Here is a 15,732-nt window from a genome sequence, read left to right as displayed (position 1 = left end):
CATTTCCAGGTAAGCACAGACCAACTAGCCAGTTTCTTTGGGTGTACATTACCAAAAGTGTGTGCAACAAACCACTGTTGTTTTGACAGAGAGATGCCACTTTGTACTGCATCTTCCATCTTAACAGCCAAAATTTGAGCTCCAGTGTCTATCAGGGATGTTAATGGTATCGACTTAGGTCCCACAAAGCAAGTAATAAGTAAATCACCTTGGTAATTTTCAGTGAGCTGTCTAATATACATCCACCCTCCACCCACCTCGACTCAGTACAAAGGGGCGGAGATCCTAGTTTCCCTGGGGTTTCTGTGAGGTGATTAAATCAATCAGGTAAGCAGGGGACAAAGGTACACTAGGAATTAAGCTTTCAGATGCTTCTATTTTAGTGACTGACTTTTTGGACCATCGTAAAATTATTGAGTTTATCAGTTGATGGCCCATTCATGAGATCTCCAGGAATGCCTTTTCACCATCCTATGGTCCACAAGTTATTACATTTGTTCAGTATATCTCTTCCACTGGGAGGTCTGGTTAGAGACATGCTCTTACTGTTACTGTTACTGTTTGGGGTAAGTCTCGGTATGTCTCAGACCTTTCAGATCAGTTTTTTTAGGTGGAACATTAACTGGACTGTATTTCCATCTGTCTTTGAAGAGTGCCTGGGCAACCTCTCCCCAGGTCCATATTTTTAAGTTTTAGGTCCTATGACCAGGGAATACTACTCCTACTGCAACAACATTTCTTTCACTTTGAGGTATTGCATGTATTTGCCTCTGTAGCTGAATACCAGTAGATTTTCAGGAGTCTGAGAGGCCTCATATGAGGGGAGTCATTCATTCTGGGTCAACCAGTATCATCACTGGGACTCTTGTTTAAGTTGCTGGTCATACATCTTTTGCAGGCATGCCGCTTTTTGTGTATTTTCTACCAATTGGTCGACTATCCGCACAATAGCGAGAGGATCTCCTCTTTCCAAAGGATTTAGAACGCCTGCCCAATAAGTGACTCTTTGTGTTAAATACCAGGGTGAGTGGTGGTCACCAGTGGTTAAAAACACTCCTGGTCCCCAATAACCTTTGGCCTCCTTTTCATTCAATAATATTTGATGTCCTCCAGACAGTGAAACTGTCCAAATGTATTCTGTCTCAGTTTCTTTTAGAGTGTGGCTAAAGTTCTTTTTCAACTCTAGTTCTGTAGCCAAGTATGGAACCTGTTTGCCAGTAACCTGGGGAGATTCATGTTCACTATTCTCATATTGAAATTCAGTTTTGATTAAAGGTCATGGAGAACAGGCAGGGACATCCAGTTTGTCCAACCTTAATTTTGCTTCTTCCAATTCATTACTAGGATATTCAGTTTCTCCTCTCAGGGAGTGGAGAACTGTCCCCACCGGTGAGGAGCTTCATCCTTAAAATGAATTTCAAATGAGTCATTTGGTTCTTTTCATTCTCCAGCTGTTCTTTTAAACTTCAAATTTGCTCTCAGAAAGACTGTATAATATGGGATTCCTCTCTTGAGCCTCCACAGCAGCAGCTAGGCTAGCACCCAATACAGCACAATTTTTTCCTGGACCAAAATCTTGCATCATTTTGTAAAGCACAGATTTGATCCATGAGACTTTGCAAATTCACCAATCTTTCTGTGCCCAGTCTGCACCCGATACTGAAGGACAGGCATTATGTTTTTTCAAAACATATGGCAAGTATGCTTATTGTTGTCCATACTCAATTTGCAGGGTAATCATCCCAGGAAGGCAACACAAGTACTATTACAAAATATTACACCTAACTTCCACCGAGAGTCTCACATGTTTGAGCAAACAACAGGTAAGCATACGGGGGGCAATTGTCTTCAGGGAGACGACATGTAAGTATTAATTCTGCAAAATTTTACCCCTAAGTTTTTGAAAGGTACACACATACAAGCTATCTACAGGTTACATAAATGGAAAGATGCATCAAGAAAAAAAAGTGGAGTCCCGGTCCAGTTTCAGTCTTGGGAAGGTTCCAAAATGATCCCAAGAGTGAAATTAAGACACAAAAAAGGTCAGATGCTGCTAAGCAATCTATTTTATTTGTATGCCTAAGGCTAGAGTAGACAGAAAAAGGGGAGCTGGGGGGAAGGGAAGAAATTAGGACGAAAGTTAAGCAGGTATGTAAGAAGATAAGCAAGAGATCAGGAAGGGATTCAAACCCCATCTTCCATCAGGCAGCTCTCAGGTTTCAGGCCCCAGTAGCACTGGCAGTTTGCAGGTCTCTGGTCATGCCAGTATCAGAGTCCAGGTCCCAGTAGTGCTGGCAGCGCTCTAGTCTCATATTCCCTGATCCCAGGTGACAGGTTTTGGTGCTGGTGGTGTGTGGCCACACTTACAAGTCGTAACCTGGGCATTTTATGGCAGTTGGAGGTGGGTGTTGACTGAGCAGACTGCAGGCCTGGTCCCAGATGTTGGTGGCTGATATCACTAGAGCTTTGCTTGAGCTTACACAGGCTTCAAGCCTGAATTTTAGCAATTCACAGTGATCATGCATTTTCTGCTCTAACTCACTGTATTTAAGCACTTACAGCAGGTCCAATCAAGCAAGCATTGTGAGCAAGCATTTCTCTGTCTTCTTTCTTCAGAACAGGCAGGCCTTGAGCATATTATTTCAGCAAGCAAGCTTTGAGACAATAATTCACAATATCTCAGCCTTCCACACTCACACCGTGAGTTAAGTACCACTGTCTCTTGCCCTACTGCACCAATTTCTGACAAAAAAAGTGACAGTGCTTACATTAATTTTTATAAAAAGCTAGATGAAAACACTGGAAGTAAAATCATCACAAAGGAAAAAAATTTGTCCTACAATTTATCCTAGCAGTTCTTGTGACTGTGATTTCTTTGGTTGGGATTATTTCTTTTAACCCATTCACTACTTTTCAGTCAATCCATAGTTTTGTGTATCTGTTAACAGAAGAGAAAATAGTTCTAAGATGCAGAAGCTCAGGAGCTCATTCTCTCTGATTTGTCTAATTATTATTCAGTGTCAGGAACTATTTACAATACTAACTTAATATCTGGAATTGTGGTGATATATCCCCAGTCTGAAAACAGAGATACATCATCCAAGATAATTTTAGATGTTATAACTAGCTACTTAAGTGTCCAAACTGCAAAAAATCTTTGTGATATCTAATGGGCTATGAGTTGGAAATTGGAATTATCTGATATTATGTGATTATTTCTGTATATCACTTTGACTTCTATGTGCCTTTAATGTCTCTACATCACTGCATTCTGAGGACATGAATACCAGAGCCATCAGTTTATTTGCTATTTATCCCTGTGTTATTGTTGTATATAAGGGCTGGAAGGAATGTCCTATGAGGAGCAGCTAAGGACTTTGGGTTTGTCTAGTGTCACCATTTAGAAGAACACAGTCGAAAGGAAAATTCACTAAAAGAGAACGGATCTTGTTTTAAAAAAGAACAGGGTATTTATTTTGGAGAAAAGGAGGATGAGGGCTGACCTCATTGCTCTCTACAGCTTCCTGAAGAGGGGAAGTGGAGAGGGGATGCTGATCTCTTCTTCCTTGTATCCAGTGACAGCATGCCTGGGAGTAGCTCAAAGCTGTGCCAGAGTAGGTTTAGACTGGACATTAGAAAGCATTTCTCTACCTAAGAGGGCCATCAAACTTTCGAAGTTAGGAGCCTGAAACACCCTGCTCAGCTGCTTCCTGAATCTGTTGACTCAGTGGAGCTCTGTGTCTTTTAAGGAGTTGCTCCCTGAACATATACAGAAACACATCAGTTTAGACTGTGCAGAGCAATAGAATGACTACCTTCTCTATACATAAGTCCAGTTAACAGCCAGAGACTGGACATTACTCTCAGCAGACTCCCCAGTTTTAACCCAAAACTATGTGACCAGACCCCTGAACATTCAGTAGCTGCCACACCTGTGTTTAAAAACAGTAAAAAAGAAAAAAAATCTCTTCTGCTTGTTATATATTTTCCTCGGGTGGACACCTAGTTATAAAACTAGTGAACCTATGTTGCCATTTTTTTAAATGAACAAATAATAAATTATTTTAAGCACAATAACTTATATCTATACATTCTCCCAACTGAGAGGAAAGACAGGAAGACAATCTTCACTGTAGTTCTTGTGTGGACTTGCTCTAAAAGTTGTGTCATTCTTTACAGTGTATCATCTTTTACAATCTCTCCAAGACATGTTATGAGCCTATAAAGTGTTGTAAAACTACTGGAGATTTGGGTAATATTTGTAAAGAACGAAGAAATATCATTTATAATTAACAGGCACTTTCAATGCTTGCAGCAATTCTGATCCAGCAAGCAAAATACAAGATTCATTAGTCTGACAATTGTAACACTTATAACAACATAAAGGTCCTTAAACATAACACACAGAAATACTTTCAGTTCTCAAATATTAATTGTGGCTTTATAAGTCTTAGTATATTTTGATAGTTTGTCAAAAAGAACCAAGGATGATAATGACACAAGCATTCCAGGTGCCCTGATAATGTATTACAGATGCAGTTTTTGTGCTTGGACATTATTCTTTGACTGCCTCCTGATCCTGCATTGCAAGTACCATGAAACTTTCATGTAATGAGAAGGTAGCTATTTATCCTTCTTCACATGTAGCCTAGACTTCTATTTTAAAGCAAAGTCTGCCAACACAAGCTATGCACGATGCTTCAATAATGAGAGCATTGCTGGGCTGAAAATGCAAAGAAGACATCTAGATTTATTCCACCTGCAACCTTTTCCAGCCATCTGAAACTAATCAGAATAATTTTAAATTAATAATGATTTGTGAGAGAATTTAACATTACCCCAAACATGAAAACCCCTGCTGCAGCAGTATATGAATTTTTTGTTTAAATATATCGGACACAGGGTAGTATATTAAAAATGATAAAAGGTGGAAATTCTACTAAAATATTCCCTTTGGAAAGGGAACTTCCTTTTTTCCTGGCTTTTAATCCAGCTTTTGCACATCTTCAATGTCTTAATCTTATTTGAAATCAGAATGTTCATCTAATGTATTTTGTATTAACTGTTTTGTGACTATAGACCAAATTCTCAAAGTAAATTGGTGCATGTTGAAAGCTTACAATTGAGTTGTTTAAAAGTAATAGCCATATCGTTCGCGATGAAGAAGACACTGAGTTAAGTCTTCATTCAGAAAAATAGTGTCCACCTGTGCTGGTTAGGTCCTTTTCTAACCCTCAGTTGAGTTATTTTTAAGTTATATATTGAGTTTAAAGTGGACCTGAACAGTAGTTTGCAAGATTATGCTTCTTTCTTTAGTCCTAAAAAAACCCGAATATTTGGCCTACTATTGGATTTCTTCATACTTCTTTTCTTTCTTGGTTGATTTTTCTCAAAGAATAATTTTGAAATATTTGCTAAACAGGTGAAATAGGCAGAGTAGTGATTTTGTCAACCCCTACTGAAGTTATGGAAGGATTACCACTAAACGGAAGAAAGGATTTAACCATCCATAAATTAGGTGCGGCTGTGCCAAACTTTTAATCACTTGCTTCCCTGAATGGAATTCGAATACAGGAGTTTAATGTTTTAGAACAGTACCACAAATACGTAACCTAAAAGACCTTTGAAATCCCACCTATTATGAGCTTCAGTCACCTGTAACCATGCTAGATCTAAAGTACAGACATACTCTTAGAAGCCAGAAAACATTTCTGTTTCAAAAGACCAAGTAAAGTTGATAGAGAGCTGCTGACACTACCTATCTTTCATACAATGTCGTGAAGAAAAGAGACAGTCAAAAACTTAGCTTTGAGTCATTGTTCCAGCAGTAAGGTTTTAAACCTCTGTTTCTCAGTAAAGTGTGATATCTGAAAGGCTGCTAGCAACTTTAAGGAAAAACATACCTTACTGATGCTGCAGAGACTGGGCACCAGCACAAAGGAATGAAAGATTAATGTGATCAGTGAGATCCTGACTGCAATTTTGCAGCTAGTCCTTCAGCAGAGAGTGAGAAGACCCAGGTATAGCTGAGTAAGGTTTGGTGTTTTTCAGGTTAAAGTTTGGAATAAGATATCAAAACATGTTTTTGGATTCACACCTTCTCCTTTGCAAAGAAAAATGTATTTCCCTGTAGTTAAATTAAGAAGACTACTGAGTTCATAAATAATTGGCAGAAGTGTGAACAGAACTCAATTTCCCTTATGGCTATTTAGCTTTTTACTCCTTGACACACCTTGACTGCAAGCTTTTTTATTTAAAATACACAAGATCTGAATTTAAAGGTAAAGTGACAAAGAGTCATTTTTCATAAACATAATTTCATTGTTTTATATATCATAAAGGAGCACAACAAAACATGTCTAGCATTTCTGTTAAGCAGTGGTGAGGACAAGTGTAGGAACTATTCTCATCACACTGAGACTCAGTTTGGTATCTGTGGCATTGTTTGGGGCAGGCATAAGAAGTCAGGTAAGTTGTGGAGTTCTGGTGTACTTCTGGAGTTTGGTTGTACTATCTCGAACAAAATCAGTTTACCAATACTAATTTCCGTCTGCAACATTCACTAGTTCTTGGAGTTACATCTATCTCAAAGATCAGAGTGATATGCATAGAACTAAGTCCTTAGATCAGCACACATTGTAAGTTAAAGTGGCTCAGAGACTGGTGTAATTTTGATATGGGAGTACACTTAAACCATAACTCTTCAAAATAAACAACAAACAAACTTATCTAGTGGATATAGATGCATCATATTCTGATTACCCATCCAGGACCCTCCAACTTGAAGAGTGGAGAATCAGGCCTGATACACAGTCTCTTGGAAGATGGATCTGAATGACTTCCTTGGATTAAATACCTTACTTTCTGTTTCTTCTATTGCAAATAGGCTACTGTATACACTGTTGCTTTGAAAGCAGGGCATTATTTTTGCTCATTACTTACTTTCTTATCTTTAAAATAGAGACGTAGGCATCTTTCCTCAGGAGACAGGAAGGCACATTTCTATACAGCCCAGACAAAGACATCTGATTGCTGGAGATTGGAAGGGGTTTTGGCATATTTGTAGAATCTCTTAATACCATTTGAGACACTGGCCTGCTAAATGTGCATGATCATTGTGCATCCCATTCTGGGAAGGCTTTTTTTCTTGCGTAGGAAGCCTAAGGCAGAACTGTAGATTTCAGTCTGAAATCCAGTACTTAAAAAATAAGAACTGCATTATTCAGCCTTGCAAAGGTTGTGTCTTCAAAGATTTCACATTTCCATTACAGCTCAAAACTCTTTCAGAAAGTACAAGCAACATCATAAAAGTATTAACCCTTAAGGATTTGTCAGGCAAACAGACACAAATATCTCAGGTAACTGAAGCAGGGTGGAACTTCATATGATTTTGCAGTTTCAGACATTCTAAGTCTCATAAAAATGTACTAGCAAATGAGAACTTTTGTTTATTTAGTTCCTTCATCTCTGTTTGGAAAGCTTTTCAAAACAAGCTATGAGGTACTGAAACTGTATGGTACACACAGTTTTGATACCATTCTGCAAAAGTAAGGGCTTAAAATTAAATAATAGTGTTTCATCATTAATAATGCAAACTGAAGCACGGATTAGGAAAAAGGCTCCAAAAGTTTCTCAGTTGCCATCTATTCAGTCAATAATATCTACAGATCATAACATTTTCAAAGGAAAAGAGTCTCCAGGTGAAATCAAGGTATTTGGTTTCATAGGAGAAAATTTTTCTTCTGGTAGAAGTATTTGCCATTGAATTAACTTTTCTTACACAGTATTGTTATTAGTATGGATAGTTAATACACTCTGGAATCTGCTTATTGAACTTTTTACTGAACTCAGCTGTCTAATTTCATAGCTGATATTATCAAAGACAAACATGTTTAAAATAATGGAGAACTCACTCCCTGCTGCTTACATAGCTGTTTGAACATGAGCAGAGTGTAAAGTATACAGGAAGCACGACCAACATCTTCTTCTCACGCTGGAACATTCTTCATCTGTTGTTTAATCATATTGCACAAGTTGCTATGGAGATTTGGACTCAAATTTTTAATATTTTAGTGAGACCTTATAAGATTATTCTGGACATTAAAGAGATGCTTTTCAAGGCTTATGAATTTTCCTTTTTATCATTAGCCAATGCTTACTTCATGCTTGCTGTTTCATCTTCTTCACACCATATCATTCTGTCAAAAGCAAGACCATCTATGAAAAGACAGTCAAAACTGAAGTCTGGAAGGAGAGCTGTCAAATGGCATGGGTCTTGCTTTTTACAGGTGTATAGTTCAGTGTTTGGGCATGGGTAAATTTTACATAGCAATGTATGGTCTGGAAGAAGTGGCGGCTGAGATTTAGATTAGCATGCAGACTTTTGGAATACGGCAACTAACATATATATTAATAAAAGTAATTGCAAGACTCACTTACAGATGAGTGGTCATGACAGTCCTCCTCTCCCTTTTATATCCCTGTCCCATGAGACTCATGCATAATCCTTCTGTAGAGAAGCTTAGTTAGACGTCAGCTGCAAATGTAGACAGTTCACAACTAGCCACTGGGCTGGCAGCCCATGCAAAATCTGGGAAAGACTGTAATCAGAGTGACAGAGATCATGGTGGCTGTAACTACTCGATCCCCTCTGTCCCTCCCAATTGACAAAGCTGGGGAATGAGGCAGTGCTCACAGCTGTCTCTTAACTTGGCTGCCCAAAGGAGATTGAGGAGAGCAGCCAGGACAGTGTTCATGCTGAACTTTCTTAAGCTGTAGTGGACATTTCTTGTTGCACACACCAAATGTTTTGGCATTTGAAGTTATTCAGATCCACTTGTTAAAGATATGAAGGTTGCCTGAGCAATCTGCAGGGTGAGCACTCCAAGAAGACACACTTAGGACATGATTTAAGGCCTGACTGCTCAACCAAGAGTTCCCACACTGTCTTCTCATTTAGCTCTGTGTCAAGAGCAGAACTAAATCTATAAGTAGTATGTTTGAATTGTGGAAGGAATTGAGCAATGTGTTTTTATGAGCTTTTTGTTCTTATTCTAGACACTTAATATCACACAGTTCTTGTCCAGGTGATATGTGTTTTCTTCTGTATTCCTCCAAATAGTCAGCTATCATTTTCAAGGAGGCTGTTCCCTGGCATCCCCTCAAAGTCTTCCTTATCTTCCCACCAAGCATCAGAGAGAAAAAAAAATATATATTTTTTTTTAGGTGCTTACAATAGAACATTCCAATGAAATGAGAGGTGAGAAACTGGTTGAGTTCTTGTTTTACCTGGAGATGGTGTGTGATGGACATGGCATGCACCTTGTTTTGCCTTAAACATCTGTTTTTTGCAGCTACTGGCAGAGAGGAAGAGATGAGTGCTCTGGAGACAGGACTTATGTCTTCCTTGAGGCCTACCTATTATTTGCAAAACAAAGGCATCACTCTTCGAGCTAAAGACAAAAATGAAGGCTTCATTAATGGTATCTCTTCCTTGAGGCCTCATTAATTGGGCTCAAATAAAGACAGGGTCATTCAGAGATCACAGACAATCTAGTGGAAATAATGAATCACCAGCTGCCCCTAGAGGACCAGTCAACTCACTTCTGGGCACTTCTGGGACTACCAACCTATTTCTGGAACAGTCTTCTTAAATAGCATAAGGAACAAGTAGAGGGAAGAGATGAGCCACCTTCTCCTATCTCATATACAAATAAACTAAAGTATGAAAGACTTCTCACTTGGGACACTAGTGAGTGAAGCTTCATCGCACCCACCACCAAGCAAGCTACAGAGATTATCACTGGATCAACAGACCCTTGAAGTGATGAAATCTTACCTTTCTTCTGATACCTTAATCTATCTCTCTCTTCTCTCTCTTTCTCTCTTTCTAACTTTATTCTGGGCACATAAGGGTGACATTGTTGTGAGCTCTGTTGTTAAAGACTTGTTAGGTTTTATGATATAGTTAACAAGCTTTTGCCAAGCCACTTTTCACTGTTAATTCCACTGAATTTTTAGTAAATTCATTATTTAATTTAACCTCTCAAGTAATTGTTGTTACTTCTGATTACCACGCAGAGTATTTAAAAGTTAACTCTGCCCTCACCCCACTGAGTGGGACGGGACATTTAAATTTGTGTCTTGGAGAGAAGAAGTAAGTTTTCTTCACATTCTCGAAACTGATGCATGAAAAGTAGAGCGCAGTTAGTTCTATGATAGGAACAAGCCATTAGTTATTCCTGAAGTAGCTATACTTATGGGACAGTCTAGTAGCTAGTATGCATTACACTAAAGTCCAAATGGACTGAAAGCAATCGTAATGTGGACAGAACAGAGAGGACAGAAAAACATTCCACAGTTATGTACCCCTGCAGCACCAAAGTTTTACTGAAAGAGAAAAAAATCTCTTCTGTTGGCTTTCCTATTAAAGCTTTTGCCTAATTCAAGGTACTTACTGCTTCAATGCAGACACAGTAATGCAAATACCAGTGCAGAACAGAGATTGCCGATGTGATGCCATACTAGGATAAATCTCCATAAAGCTTATTGGGCTTTTTCTGCAGAGAAAAAGACACATTTTAAACTGGGATTGGATGTAAATTGTTGATTTGAATGAAAGCTGCAATGTTGAACATTGTGAAGTCAACACCAACTTACAATTATGAACTAATTTTTGTATCTTTGTTAACAGGTCACCTTCTGTATGAAATTGTTTTTTTATTCAAATAGAAGGTGCCTAACTGGATTCTTCTCCCTCTAAATTTAATAACAAGGCCTTGGTTTGTTCTGTTATCAGTGGAATATTTGGACAAACGTACTAGTTTTATTTGATATATTTTCTTCTTCTTTTTTTTTTTTTAACCTAATAAACAAGAAACAGGAGCCAAACATTTAGCAACCTTAATTTTATTTCACAAAATGGATTGGAAAAAAAAAAAAGTTTCCACTGCTACACCATGCAAAGGACAGACAGTTGGCAGAAAACAACCTTTCTGAAGTTCAGACACTGCATTAAGAAGAAGATGATAAAGGGCATCATTAGAATTAAGGAGGGTAGCTATTATTCACCATTTCAATTACAAAGCTCCATGAGTGGCAGTAAGAAATAATAGACACAAATTAGTACTATTCAGCAGCCTTGAAAGGTGTGTTTAGATACTGTCATAAATTTGGAGACATTCAAATAAGCTCACTGTTTTGTCTTTCTCAAAATTCACTTTCTGAAAAATTCTGTCAATGCAAAATTATAGACATTAAATGTTGTCCTTATTAGTTTGATTGCACCCTTATTAGCGTTTTTTCTGCACTTTTTTCCTTGCTGTGGGCATGTATAATTTATTGAAAGCATTCTCACAATTTATAATCCAACAAAACAAGCAGCAAGGCATTTTCTATAAAATCAAATATTTTCAATTAGCCCACAGAAACTGTGAGCATTGAAGGCTGTATATGCTCCAATAAATCACTTAGGGCATGCCATTAGTGAATATAAAATTATTTACCATGTGGTCCTCACTACAAGAAAAGGAAATTCCATGTGTTACAAATATGGTGAGTCCTACAGATGCTGGGGATTGGATTTTTATCTAAATATTTGAAGTTAATAATATTTATTCTCCTTCCTCTATCTATTACAAATAATACCTTAAACAAAGTTATGTTTTAGTCTCTGTGCTAAGTGTTCACTGAAAGTGTTCACATGATGATAATGTGTTTATCATTGACTGTGCTGTTAGGGAGGGAAAGAGAGTGCAAAACAATTTTCAGGCTTGGTTTTTCCTCTTGTTTCCTATAGTCTGAATCATGCTTAAAATAAAGCAAAACAAACCTAAAGACCAAAAGTCTCAACAAATGAAACAGTGCATCTTTGAGTCCAAGTTGTACTTCTCATGAGATATTGCTGTATTGGTTTCAGCAGTATTCAACTGTCACATTTACTCACATAAATGCAGAAATCTGTAATGACTGAAAGACAGCAACTGATTTATGAGTTTGTCAGAATGGAATGGAACCACTGAAAATCTGCAATTTTTCACAAGGACCTGCTTATCTTAATAAATGTGAGAATAAATTTGATTTCACTCAGAACTAATGTAGTTTGAAATTGAAATGAGTTTCACATCCTGCCTCCAGGACGTCTACTGATGTTTTTAGTGTAACATCTAAGCCTATGGAAAAGAATGAAGCTGCAAATGGAAAATACAAGTAGTTTTCCATAATTTGCACAATTAATATGTTTTATGAGCTCAAAATCACTTAAATTTAGAAAATATTAATTTGGTACAAAACCAAGCTATTTGTTTTCCATCATCAATAGCCACTATAATTACTGTAGCAGAAGAAATCTGAGTATCGTATTGATTAATGTGTAAGTTCCCTAGATAAATACTCATTTTCACAAACCTCCGCCTTCCCTCGTTGTCACCTACCCACACTGCAACTGGAAAGACATCCTCTGTGTGATATGAAGACATTATACAAAACATATACCTCAGGTGATAATATGAGAAAGATAGACAATCTTCCACTGTCAAAAGAGAAATGTATCTAATCATAATATTGCAGGCTTCCACCTGGACAAAACTTCTGCCTGATCTTGTAAAACTACAGGTAACATGAGATACTTATACACCCTTTTAGAACAGTATACTCCTCTAGTAAAAAAAAATGTTTTCTGAAGAAGAAAATAAATTCCTTGTTCTTTATCCATAATGCCACACTTTTCCTCAAAGAAATAAAAGCAATGTTTCATTCTTGTTTTTATATAATTCAGATTCAGTTTTCTCAGTATTGCTGTAGTAACTTTTTTCAGACCACAAATGTTAAGCCTTATCCAGCAGAAGAGAATTCTCTTCTCGTGCTGTACAGAACTTACTGTGCTGTCCATCTTGCCTTTAAGGAAAAGTCAGGAAATCAGGAAATCCCTTTTGTTGCCCACAGTTAAGTTGCCCGAAACAGGAAGAAAATGGACATAGAAGAGTCTTACCACATCAAGGGTGTCTATTCATTCTGTTTCACTTCCCTGTTTAACATTTCTCCCAACTGCTACCTGCATGAGCTGTAAGGAAAAATAAATTGCTAAGATGCACCACATTCACACCACAAAAAAATCACCCCAAAATTCAAAACAAAAACAAGGTAAAGTTGGAAGAAAAACTTGGTTTGATTTCTGGGATTAAACTCATATACATGCTCTGGAATTCAAAACCAGAGAAAAAAAATACGATAATTTTTGAAATAAATGATAAAATACGTCTTCAAATGAGAGCTTCCCATAAATACTGAGTATAAGTCTATGCTTATATTGCAGGAAAGATCTGACTAGATAAAGCATGGTATAGAGCACAGTTGTGCTTGCATTTTTTTGCAGCACACTATAAGCAGCCCAAAGCCCGTTAAAAAATGAAGTATGACTCCCCCAGTCAGGGTATGTATTCTGTACTTACTTATTTTCTTTAGCATATGCTGTGTTGACATTTCAGCTGTCTGAACTGTCACTTCCAGAGACTGTGTAATCCTTCCCGAAGGAAGACCAGACAGCAAAAAAATAGACGTAGAATCAGGGAACGATAAACATAGAATGATCACCCTTGCTATTGAATCCAAACAATGTATACTGAACAAATAAAACAACAAATCAAACGATGAGACTAAAATAGTCCATAATAAACCAGAGGGATATAATGTCAGTTCCTGTTGACATGTGGGATATGTTCTTGTCTGGGGTACTAAAATGAGAACTGCAATGAAGCAACAGAGGACAGCTTGGAATTGCAAATGAGGGAGATTGCATACAATTAAAGATGAATTCAATGAAAAAAAGCTACATTCATTAGGAGAATAGAATCATAGAACCATAGAATCATAGAGTAATTTTGGTTGGAAGAGACCCTCAAGAACATCAATTCCAACCCTTAACCCGACACTGGCACTAAACCTCATTTGCACATCTCCTAAACCCCTCCAGTGGTGGCGACTCCACCACTTCCCTGGGCAGCCTGTTTCTACAACCTTTTCTGTAAATAATTTTTTCTTGCTATCAAATCTAAACCTCTACTGGCACAATTTGAGGCTATTTTCTCTCATGCTATGACTTGCTACTGGGGAGAAGAGACCAACACCCTCCATGCTACAACCTCCTTTCAGGTAGTTGTAGAGAGCAATAAGGTCTCCCCTCAGCCTTTTCTTCTCCAGGCTAACCAGCCTCAGTTTCCTCAACTGCTCCTCCTAAGACTTGTGCTCCAGGCCCTTCACCAGCTTTGTGGCTCTTCTTTGCAGATGCTCCAGCACATCAATGCCTTGCTTGTAGTGAGAGGCCCAAAACTGAACGCAGTATCTGATGTGCAGCCTCGCCAGCACCAAGTAGAGAGGGACAATCACTTCCCTAGTCCTGCTGGTCACTCTTATTCTTCATATATGTCAGGATGCTGTTGGCCTTTTTGGCCACCTGGGCACACTTCTGGCTCATATTCAGCCAGCTGTCGATCAACACCCCCAGGTCCTTTTCTGCCATGCAGCTTTTCAGCCACTCTTCCCCAAGCCTGTAGCGCTGCCTGGGGTTGTTGTGACCCAAGTGCACTTGGCACTTGGCCTTGTTGAACCTCATACAATTGGCCTCAACCCATTGATCCAGCTGGTCCAGATCCCTCTGTGTGGTCTTCCTACCATCCAGCAGATCAACACTTCCACTTAACTTGGTGTGTCTGCAAACAGACTGAGGGTGCACTCAATCCCCTCATCCAGAACATTGATAAATCGCAGAATCACAGAATGTTAAATAGGTTAAAGAGAACTGTCCCCAGTACTGAACCCTGGGGAACACCACTTGTGACCAGCCACCAATGGGATTTGACTCCATTCACCACAACTCTTTGGGCCTGGCCATCCAGCCAGTTCTTTATCCATGAAAGAATACACCCATCCAGGCCATGAGCAGCCAGCTTCTCCAGGACTATGCTGTGGGAAACTGTGTCAAAGTCTTTACTGCAGTCTAGGTCCACAACATCTACAGCCTTTACCTCATCCATTTTCCGTCATCCCTCACTTTGTCGTAGAAGGAGATCAGTTTGGTCAAGCAGAATCTGCCTTTCCCAAACCCATGCTGACTGAGATGCTGAATAATTGTGCAAGATAAATATATGTTCAAAGTCAACTACTTCTGGAAGGCAACAGCCAACCAGGGGGAAAAGCTCTTCCAGGTAGAGGGAGATTTTCTTGTTTGCAACAAGCAATCACCAAAGCTGAAAAGGCCTCCACTGACAGATGTATCTTCTGTCTCTATACCCTAAAGACATTCAGAAGAGTTTCTCAGTAGACTCATTTAAGCTTGAGAGCTGTATTCAACACGTGAGCATAGATAGGACATACATGGAACAAAACACAGAATCACTAAAATCCCAATTGTCCAGAGTAACAGATCAGGCAACAGAATAGAAATCAACTCTGTTCTTCATGCTGAAAGCTGTTTTGCACACAAGGTGGGTTGAATGTGTGTAGAGAGCAAAGCTGTAGTATTCATTGTCATACTTCGTGAAAAAAATTCATATGCCAGAACAGTCTATTTATTTTGGTAGAGAAATTTTGGAGTCTGGAGGCAGGTAAGGTGTCTTTTTTTTTCTTTTCTCTCTCTTTTTTTTAATCAACTTTAAAATTATTTCTTTCTTTATTACACAATGATGTATAGTGATACTATTGAAATAATTATGTTTAGATTGCAGCTATTTATTTTAA

The 15,732-nt window shown here is 38.4% G+C and overlaps 1 pseudogene; it reads right to left on the bottom strand.

Annotated features, from left to right (window-relative positions):
* Positions 1–379: 379 nt before the first annotated feature.
* LOC139826553 (uncharacterized) overlaps positions 380–15,732 on the bottom strand; it is an 81,113-nt pseudogene continuing 65,760 nt past the window's right edge.

Source organism: Patagioenas fasciata, chromosome Z (assembly GCF_037038585.1).
Source record: "Patagioenas fasciata isolate bPatFas1 chromosome Z, bPatFas1.hap1, whole genome shotgun sequence".
NCBI lineage: Eukaryota > Metazoa > Chordata > Aves > Columbiformes > Columbidae > Patagioenas > Patagioenas fasciata.
The sequence above is the reverse complement of the archived record's forward strand: the minus strand, read 5'-3'. Positions and strand labels throughout refer to the sequence as shown.